The sequence below is a fragment of the Hippocampus zosterae genome, chromosome 4 (genome assembly GCF_025434085.1).
Source record: "Hippocampus zosterae strain Florida chromosome 4, ASM2543408v3, whole genome shotgun sequence".
In the NCBI taxonomy this organism is placed as follows: domain Eukaryota; kingdom Metazoa; phylum Chordata; class Actinopteri; order Syngnathiformes; family Syngnathidae; genus Hippocampus; species Hippocampus zosterae.
Genome location: NC_067454.1, coordinates 1,281,016 through 1,290,630, shown reverse-complemented (window position 1 = coordinate 1,290,630; position 9,615 = coordinate 1,281,016).

Sequence of the window (9,615 nt, the reverse complement as noted above, 5' to 3'; positions counted from 1 at the left end):
CTGTGTGCATTCATCATCTGCATTTATTATTTCTCCCGAGATAGATAGGAGTACTACAGTTTTTGTCATCTAGAGCGTTTATTTGCAGAAAATGAAAATCAGAAAAAGTCAAAATCCCCCAAAAGTCTAAATGGTAGATAAATAGGATATATGACCATGAGAAGTTGTGTTTAGTCGTATGAAAGGAACAAATAAATGCGTTTTGTGCTCTTTTTTTGCACTTCTCATATTCACCAGTAGAGGGCAGTCAAGACCTTTCAGTGTCAGTTATAGTACACCCGCGCACGCGAGTTCGTGTACGCGTGTGTCTGCGTGTGTGTGTGCGTGTGTGTGTGTGTGTGCGTGTGTGTGTGTGCGTGTGTGTGTGTGTGTGTGAGAGAGAGAGAGAGAGAGAGAGAGAGAGAGAGAGAGAGAGCGAGAGAACGTTATAACGATACACCGCGTCAAAGTGTCAAGTAACTGAAAACAACAAACATGGAGTTTCACGGAATTTTACTTTGAAATTTGAAATACAAAGACATGAACTCTGTTCTTTTTCTCAAATACAGTTTCCAAGTCCTCTTTCATAATTATCTCCTTCTCCAAAGTAGTGTCATCCCGTCTCTCAATCAGCTGCGCACGAGAGCCTACAATAGCCAAGCTGACCCGGAAGTACAAAAACGCGTATTTAAGATTGACTCTTGACACAAAGGAACAATGAAGGAGGGCTGCAGGTAAGCTCATCCGTGCTGTGAATCGACAGAGGTTGAACTTGATAGGAGTCATATCAAATTAAGAAACATCGATTTGACAAGTGAATGGAATATTCGAGATTGTCCTTTGGTGTGACTGATGATTGTTTGTCTCTGTGTGCCCTGTGATTGGCTGACAACCAGCTCAGGGAGTGTTAATCACTTTTGTATTCTTTGGCATTCGACTCGGCATGACTTAGATTTGTTCTTGATTTTACTGTTTGGTGCTTTCTACCGCCTTTTATTACCGATTTGTCTTACTGTTTATTGTGCATGCTAAATTGCTCCATGTACAGCACTTTGTATGCAGCGATGGCTGTTTGAAAGTGCTCCAGAAATACTCTTGACTTGACTTGACTTGTTCTTGATTTTACTGTCTGGTGCTTTCTACCGCCTTTATTACCGATTTGTCTTACTGTTTATTGTGCATGTTAAATCGCTCCATGTACAGCACTTTGTATGCAGCGATGGCTGTTTGAAAGTGCTCCAGAAATACTCTTGACTTGACTTTGTGTCAAATTTTATATTTTGTAAAAAGCCCCAAAAAGCATGGGTCACGCATGAATGATTGGACGCTGAGCCTCAGTCAAATGGCATAAAATAAATACAGGAAGTCTATTTCTAAATGTGCTGCTTATTAAATAATGAATACGGAAAACCGGCGGCCATGAGTTGTCCTCATGTGATCAAAAGTATGAAAGGAGCGTCGGCGCCAATGAAAGGACCGCCTGCCACTATGAAAGGATTGTCAGCCGGGTGTCACAAAGCAGAGATGAAAAGAACATTTTGGAGTTTGGGGTGCTGCCGCCGAAAAATGTCACTTGTCGTTGTCTCGCGCGCTCGCCTGTCAGACATCGGGGGATCGGTCTTTGTTCAGCCGGCGCCGAAGGCCGTGAAGAAGAGTCTGAGGAGGCGAGCGGACGCCGGGGGGCTTCGGCGACACAAATAACAAAATGGCAACTGTGAGAAAAACACGATGACAAACGTTGCAAAGGTGTGTGTGTGTGTGTGTCAAGTAGGCCTGACACGAGCGGAACAGCTCTGCGCGCGCGCGGCTTATAAATATTTCAGGATGTTGTGCGGGTGCGCCCGCGATGCAAACGACCCCTCTCGCCCGAGCCTTTCAGCCGATAGCCAACATTAAATTTTCAAACTTTGGCAATATTTCATCATAACTTGCCGTTCATATTTAGCAGGCATATAAGACAGGTCGCCGATAAGTCAATAGCGCCCAAGGAGAGCTTAGACGTCATAACACAACATCAGCAGGCTGCACCAGTCGATAAAGCGCCTTGATTTCCATGCATTCCTCCGAGGATGACCAATCATTGATCAGACGTCTCGGTGAGGACACAAATACCGGGACAGGCGACGTATGAATCCTAACATTCATATTTGCGTCGACCGGGGTGAGAGACTTTTCTTTGTCTTTTCATTTGGGCGACCTTTCCCTGCACTTGGAGATAATTGTTTATTTTTTGTTTTTCATGAATCTAAAAATTTGTACACAATTTTTGCATTTTGGGGACAAATCAAAGCATTTAGAGATACGATATACTTTGGGGATTTTTTTTATGTACAGGAACAATTTTTTTAATGAATACATAAAATAGAAGGGATATACTGCATGTTTAAAAAAAAAACAATTTTGACAGACCGAATGAACTTTTTGGGCAAAATCAAATATTGAGCGATACTGCATATTTGACGTAAAAAATTCACAATATCTCTTTTTTTTCCTGTCAAATATGCAGTATCGCTCAATATTTGATTTCTCCCAAAAAGTTCAAATATTTTCATGTAAAAAATTCACAATATCTCTTTTTTTTTCTATGAAAATATTTGAAGATCACGAGCTTGGAAAAAAAAAATCAACTCAACAACTGTAAATATTTTGAGATTCTGTTTTGTAAAAACAAACAAACTAAAAGAGATACTGAAGTCGTTTTTTTTTTTTCCTCGGAAATGAAAAATCTATCCAGTGGGTTGCGAATGGTGCCGTCAGCCCAAAAGTGAAGCGAAGTGGAGGAAGACAGCTGGCGAGTGGCAAAGAAGGAGGTTACGGCGAGTGTAAAGTGGGCCTCCGCATGCCACTCGTTGTTGTCGGGGGGGCCCCCTCGGCGGCTTCTTCTGACGCCTGGAATCATTTCAATCTTGTTCGCCAACTGAGGACGATCTCAAAATATAGACGCCCTTTCTATTATTCAAACGCGACCCGGGAGGCTCGAGAAGAAGAAAAGGCGTCCGTGTACGATTTCAAATTAGGGTTTCAAGTCGCAACCGGGTTCAGGGTGTGCTCAAAGACGGCCGGGATAGGCTCCGGATTGCAAAATGGATGGTTTCAAATCAGGCTTCCGGTTTTGAACAAGAGATGGAGGTTTCAAGATTGGGTTTTAAGTCTCGACGAGGGTTGAAAAGAGTGTTTTGTGAGCGAGTTGGCGTTACAGAGGAGTTCAAGCTTGGACAAAGGTTGCAAACGATGCTTTCAAGCCACGGTAAGGGTCCTGAAATGAGGGTTCGGCTTTTCGCACCGCTAGTTTTTCAAACAAAGCTAACGAAGCTTTCCACACATATGTGCTCATCCGTGACCTGTGACATCACGCCTTGATGTCTTTGTGATGTCGCCGCTTCCCCCCCCCGCCACGGCCGCCCCTTCATGTCACAAGCTTGAGTTCCTTGCGGGTCCTACCCAGGTGCCCGCGCAAAGCAACAGCATGAGTGTTTTCAGCAATCTTGTCAGGTTTTTGGTCTCTAACAAGGCTAACAAGAAGAAAGCGGACAAGTCCAAAGAGGTGCGCTCACAACCGTCGCGTAAGTCCAAAGAGGTGCGCTCACAACCGGACAAGTCCAAAGAGGTGCGCTCACAACCGGACAAGTCCAAAGGGGTGCGCTCACAACCGGACAAGTCCAAAGAGGTGCGCTCACAACCGGACAAGTCCAAAGAGGTGCGCTCACAACCGGACAAGTCTAAAGAGGTGCGCTCACAACCGTCGTTTTGCTACACTACCGGTGCTTGAAGTATCGTGTCTAGATGGTGTCAGACGTGAAATTTGCTGTCAATAGTTACATGTGGATTGAAAATATTGTAAATATGCTACACAGGAAGTTGTCCGAACATTAAATATGCTACGATTAAATATGCTATGCGATAAGTAAGAACTTATAACTGCTACTTATATGCTACGTTAGCCTACATGAAATAATCGATATGGTGGATATAAAAATTCAACACACCCCTGTTCAAATGTTTTTGTTATATAAAAGAAAAAAAAACTAGCAAAATCATTTCAGAAGTTGTCCCACTTTTAATGTGACCTCAGCACCTAAATCTATGAAACCAAAAACCATAATGACGGTCATCACCAGGTGACGAAAATAGACATGACAGAGAAGTGGACAGCCGTCTCAAATGAGAGAAGAAAACTGGTTGCCGACGGCAACGTTGAAGAAGCTGAAGCAATTACGAGCACCTATTGGCTGTTTTGGTCCACGTGGCAATACAGTCACTCGTCTTTTTCGTATGCCCGGCCAATGGGGTCGACCTACGGTGGGATCAGCTGCAATTGGCTTCCAAATGTCACTCAAACTTCAGCCTTTTGATTAAAAAAAAAATAATATTCCAAAAAGGCGGCCCGGTAGTCCAGTGGTTAGCACGTCAGCTTCACAGTGCAGAGGTACTGGGTTCGATTCCAGCTCCAGCCTTCCTGTGTGGAGTTTGCATGTTCTCCCCGGGCCTGCGTGGGTTTTCTCCGGGTGCTCCGGTTTCCTCCCACATTCCAAAAATATGCACGGTAGGCTGATTGAACACTCTAAATTGTCCCTGGGTGTGAGTGTGAGTGCGAATGGTTGTTCGTCTCTGTGTGCCCTGCGATTGGCTGGCAACCGATTCAGGGTGTCCCCCGCCTACTGCCCGGAGACAGCTGGGATAGGCTCCAGCACCCCCCGCGACCCTAGTGAAGATCAAGCGGTACGGAAGATGAATGAATGAATGAATAATAATAAAAAGAAAAGCCAAACTTTATTTTGGGCTATTTACATCTTGTCTGTTAACTCATTCACTCCCAAAGACGTTTCTAAACGTCTTTTCAGACTTGGTCTAGAATTGGCTGGTACTGAATGAGTTAAGTCACATTCATTCATTCATTCATCTTCCGAGCCGCTTGATCCTCACTAGGGTCGCGGGGTGTGCTGGAGCCTATCCCAGCCGTCTCCGGGCAGTAGGCGGAGGACACCCTGAATCGGTTGCCAGCCAATCGCAGGGCACACAGAGACGAACAACCATCCACGCTCACACTCACACCTAGGGACAATTTAGAGTGTTCAATCAGCCTGCCACGCATGTTTTTTTGGAATGTGGGAGGAAACCGGAGCACCCGGAGAAAACCCACGCAGGCCCGGGGAGAACATGCAAACTCCACACAGGGAGGCCGGAGCTGGAATCGAACCTGGTACCTCTGCACTGTGAAGCCGACGTGCTAACCACTGGACTACCGGGCCGCCCAGTTAAGTCACAAGTGGTGGGAAAAAAGTTTTGAAATGATTCATCTCTTTTTAATTTTTTTTTTTTTTTTTTTAAACGGCATAAAAATCTGGCATTTGAACAAGGGTGTGTTGACCTTTTCTATCCACTGTTTAGGAGCGTAGAGATGAATTGTTTCGAAGCAACGTTGGGGTGAGGAACTACGGATGTCAAACCCCCCAAAAAATATATATAAAATCAGGCCTTGAGCTATTTGGTCTTTTCCAGCCACGTGAAATGTCAACTGAAGACAGGGTCACCAAGTCCGTCCCGGAGAGCGGCTCCATTCAGGCGCAGGACAAGAAGAATCCCCTGCCGGTGGCCGACAAGGAGCGGCAGAAATCTCAGCCCGCCACCAAGCAAGTTGAGAGCGGCAAAGTCGCCGGCCACAGCGATAGCGCCGACGGAGGCGCAAGTGCGGCCCAGGACGCCGTCCGGCCCGCTTCGGGCACCCCCGACGCCGCGCAAAAGACGGAGGACAACTCGTGGCTGGAGGCGTACGTGGAAAAAACGCCGGCCAAGACGGAGCGTGAGAAAGAGTGGTGCGAGTGGTTCGCCCGGCGGGATAAAGAAAGCGACGCCCGCTTTCGGAGGGCGCTGCAGGGCATGCATGACACCATGTTGATGTTCGGCAGCCAGCTGGAGGGCACCAAGCGCCACGTGGACGCCACGGTGGCAGACCTGCGGGCGCAGATGCTCAGCCTGCAGCGGAGCATGGCGGTCGGAATCGTGCAACGGGACGAGTGCATCGCCAAATTGGAGTCGCAAAATTATCTGATCCCGGGGAGCCGCAGGCACAAGGCCGACTTGGAGCCCCCCCACCACCTACCGTACGACTGCCACTTTGCGCCCGTCACGCCGCCCTTCTTCATCTTGCGCAACTCCGGCACTCGGTACCCCATGCCCGACGGCGGCTTTCCCGCGTACCTGCAGCCCCCCCTCGATCTGGATCGACGCTCGCCTCCTTTTGTTTGATTCGAGCCCAAAAGAGTGTTTGTTATTATCGCAACACAAACGTGGATTGAGCAAAAGTTCAGGACCGATTTGGAACGGCAACGTGTCCGCTTCCGGACACGTCGGGCTCGGGGTTTTAAACTAGGATTCTAGGCCAGGGTGGGCGACTCAAACTAGTGTCGGGTTCGAGGGCTGGATCGGGATTTCGAGACAAGGTTGGCGTTCTGAAAGCAAGCCCCCCCGGCCAGGATCTTGGTGGGCTTGAAGTCCTTTGGGGTTTCGATTTGGATTTTCAAATTGGCATCAAGGTTTCAAAACGGGGTAGGGGTTTTTACAAAGTTTATAGTTTTCAGGCCTGGATGATGTCGACTGAGAACTCAAGAAATGGTTCAGGTTTCAAAAGGGGTTTCTGGCTCAGGATCAAATTTCAAAATCAGACTGGAGTTTGAAACCAGGGTTTCCAGGGACAGGGTTATGTTGACCAATGAAGGTTTGAAGACGGGGGTCTCGCTTTCAAATCAGGATCCTAAACCAGAATTATGTTTTCAAATGAAATTTCCAATTTAGGGTTGTGATTTCAAATCAGCTGGGTGGTGTCAATTATGGTTTGAAATTCGGATTTTAAGTCAGACTAAGGATTTCTAACCACAGGATTGTATCAAATTAAGGTCTCCAGAAAGAATTGGGTTTTCTGAGTCGGGTTTCCGGGGACGACTCACTGGGTGGGTGTCAATATTGGGTTGAAGTCACGATTACGATTTTTCGGAAAGGGTTGGCATGATGTAGTAGGCTTCCTGGCCAGAAGAGGGGGCACTTTTCAAAACAGACTTGGATTTCGACAGGCAGGTCCAGGCCTGGATTAGGGTTTCTAACCACAGTATTGTATCAAATTAAGGTCTCCAGAAAGAATTGGGTTTTCTTGAGTCGGGTTTCCGGGGACGACTCACTGGGTGGGTGTCAAAATTGGGTTGAAGTCCCGATTACGATTTTTCCGAAAGGGTTGGCATGATGTAGTAGGCTTCCTGGCCAGAAGCGGGGGCACTTTTCAAAGCAGACTTGGGTTTCGACAGGCAGGTCCAGGTCTGGATTAGGGTTTCTAACCACAGTATTGTATCAAATTAAGGTCTCCAGAAAGAATTGGGGTTTCTGAGTCGGGTTTCTAGGGACGACTCACTGGGTGGGTGTCAAAATTGGGTTTGAAGTCACGATTACGATTTTTACGAAAGGGTTGGCATGATGTAGTAGGCTTCCTGGCCAGAAGAGGGGGCACTTTTCAAAACAGATTTGGGTTTCTCCAGACCTGGATTAGGATTTCAAATAACATCATCATTCCACAAAGTTATTGGAAAAGTCCACTTTTGTATTGGGTCCAGCTCATTTCGCAATATTTTCACGCACGGCAAAAACAAGGAGGTGTGAATGAATAGCGCCGCTGTCAGAAAGCGTTTCGTTCAGACTTCAAAGCATGTTTGCAGGCGTTCGAACATCATCTCCATATTTATGACTCTTTGCTATCATTAATCTTATCTTGAGTGTGCGCGAGCGCATTGTGTCTCCCCCTCAGCATCAAGTGTGAGCGGAGTTTAAATGAAAAGGAGAAGTCGGCATCGCGCGCACGCCAACTTATGCGGGCCATGAATCTTTTTCGCATTTGTTCTATCCGGCTGATCTTTGTTTATCTGAAAAGAGGCGTGCGCCTGTCGATTCGCCTCTTCGGCGTCGTGTGTAATTTCGAATGAGCTCCGGCAGCGTGAAAACATCCCGCGGCATCTGCCCCTGCCAAAACAGCAACGATACGATGACAATCCGCAAGTGATCCCATCAAAAATTCATCAACTGTCAGCGACTTCAGAGCACCCAAAATAACTCGCATTTTTAATTCAAAATTGTAGCGACTTTTGAACAGGACATGATCGCTTTTTATTTTTTTTTTCATTTTAAAGGAGTTGAACGTTAGAACAGGGCGGTCCGGTGGAAGAGTGGTTGGCGCGTCAACCTCACAGTGCAGAGGTACTGAGTTCGATCCTGGCTTCGGGCTTCCTGTGTGGAATTTGCATGTTCTTAATTATATTTTTGCAGTTTGGTCTCGGCCATTGGCTGCCGCTGCTCAACCCGTATTGTTTTGTGTTTTTTGTTATTGTAAAGTGTCCTCGAGTATCTTGAAAAGGCGCTTATAAATAAAATGTATTATTATTATTATTGCCCCTGCCCTGTCCTGTTCCTCCCACTTTCCAAAAACATGCATGGCAGGCTAACAGGGACACTAAATTGCAAAAAAAAATATCTAATAATAATAAAATTGCTAACCATGTCTCTGAATCAGTCTTTCAGTAGAATGTTCATTGATCAATCCAACGTGTGACTGTCCCAGACAAAATCAAATAGAGAGAAAAAAAAAGATACTCTTGAACGAGTGGAAATCCAAAACCTGATCTGATGAAATTTGACTACATGTCGACGAGCGTCTTGAATTTGGCGCGTTGCCCACCTTAATCCATCTAAAAATTGGGGCAGTTCACGATCACTCTTCATCTCACAACAGGAGAAGCATCATTAAATGAAACACCCCCTACTCTGCTCCCAAGATGCCAACTGTCAAATGCGTTCATCTGTGTCGACTGCGAGATACGACGAGAGATACGAGATACGATGTTTTGTTTTGCTCTGACCCACCGATCGGACCGCACGAAAATGGCGACGATGTTTCTCGTGAGGAAAATATGAAGTTTGATTGGTTGAAGAACCAGCCCCACTGCTCCTTTGTCGTTCAGCCCAGGCTGGGCAAGCGGCACGCAGTCCGTACATGTGTAAGATTTGAGGATTCAAGTATTGTTGTTTATTAGTCAAGTTGAGGATTTTAGGAACTATTGTTTCCCATTGCAATGGCGTTGTCCTTGACGATGGGAAAACAAATTTACAAGCCGTTAATTTTCCATGCACGTCAACTATGTTCCAGCAGTCGGGACAGGACTATCCTAATAGCCGTTAAATTGTCTGCTGCCCATCTTCCCAAAAAGGTGCAAATGTGGTGGCATGTACAGTTGAATGAAATCTCAAAAATGCAGATTTTATGATCATATTCCCGTGTGAAGCAATGACATGGAGGCTATTGATTGATTTTTTTATTCATGTCAAACAAGTCAAATTTGCCAGCACAGGGGAAACAATGCCTTCAATACAAACGGAGCTTCATTCCATGTTGAAAGCGAAGGTGAAGCTTGATGCTCAGCAAGCAGATCGCAATGTGTGAAATCCGCATGTCAAATTTGCATGTGGCATTCAAATTGTTACATGCGATTGATTACGGCTCCCCTTCCACTTTGGCAACAACGAAAGCAAAACATATTCTTGGCAGCGTCCGGCTTTGCGTACATCACGAGGTCGCCGAGGTCGTCGCTTCAAGGCAGCATC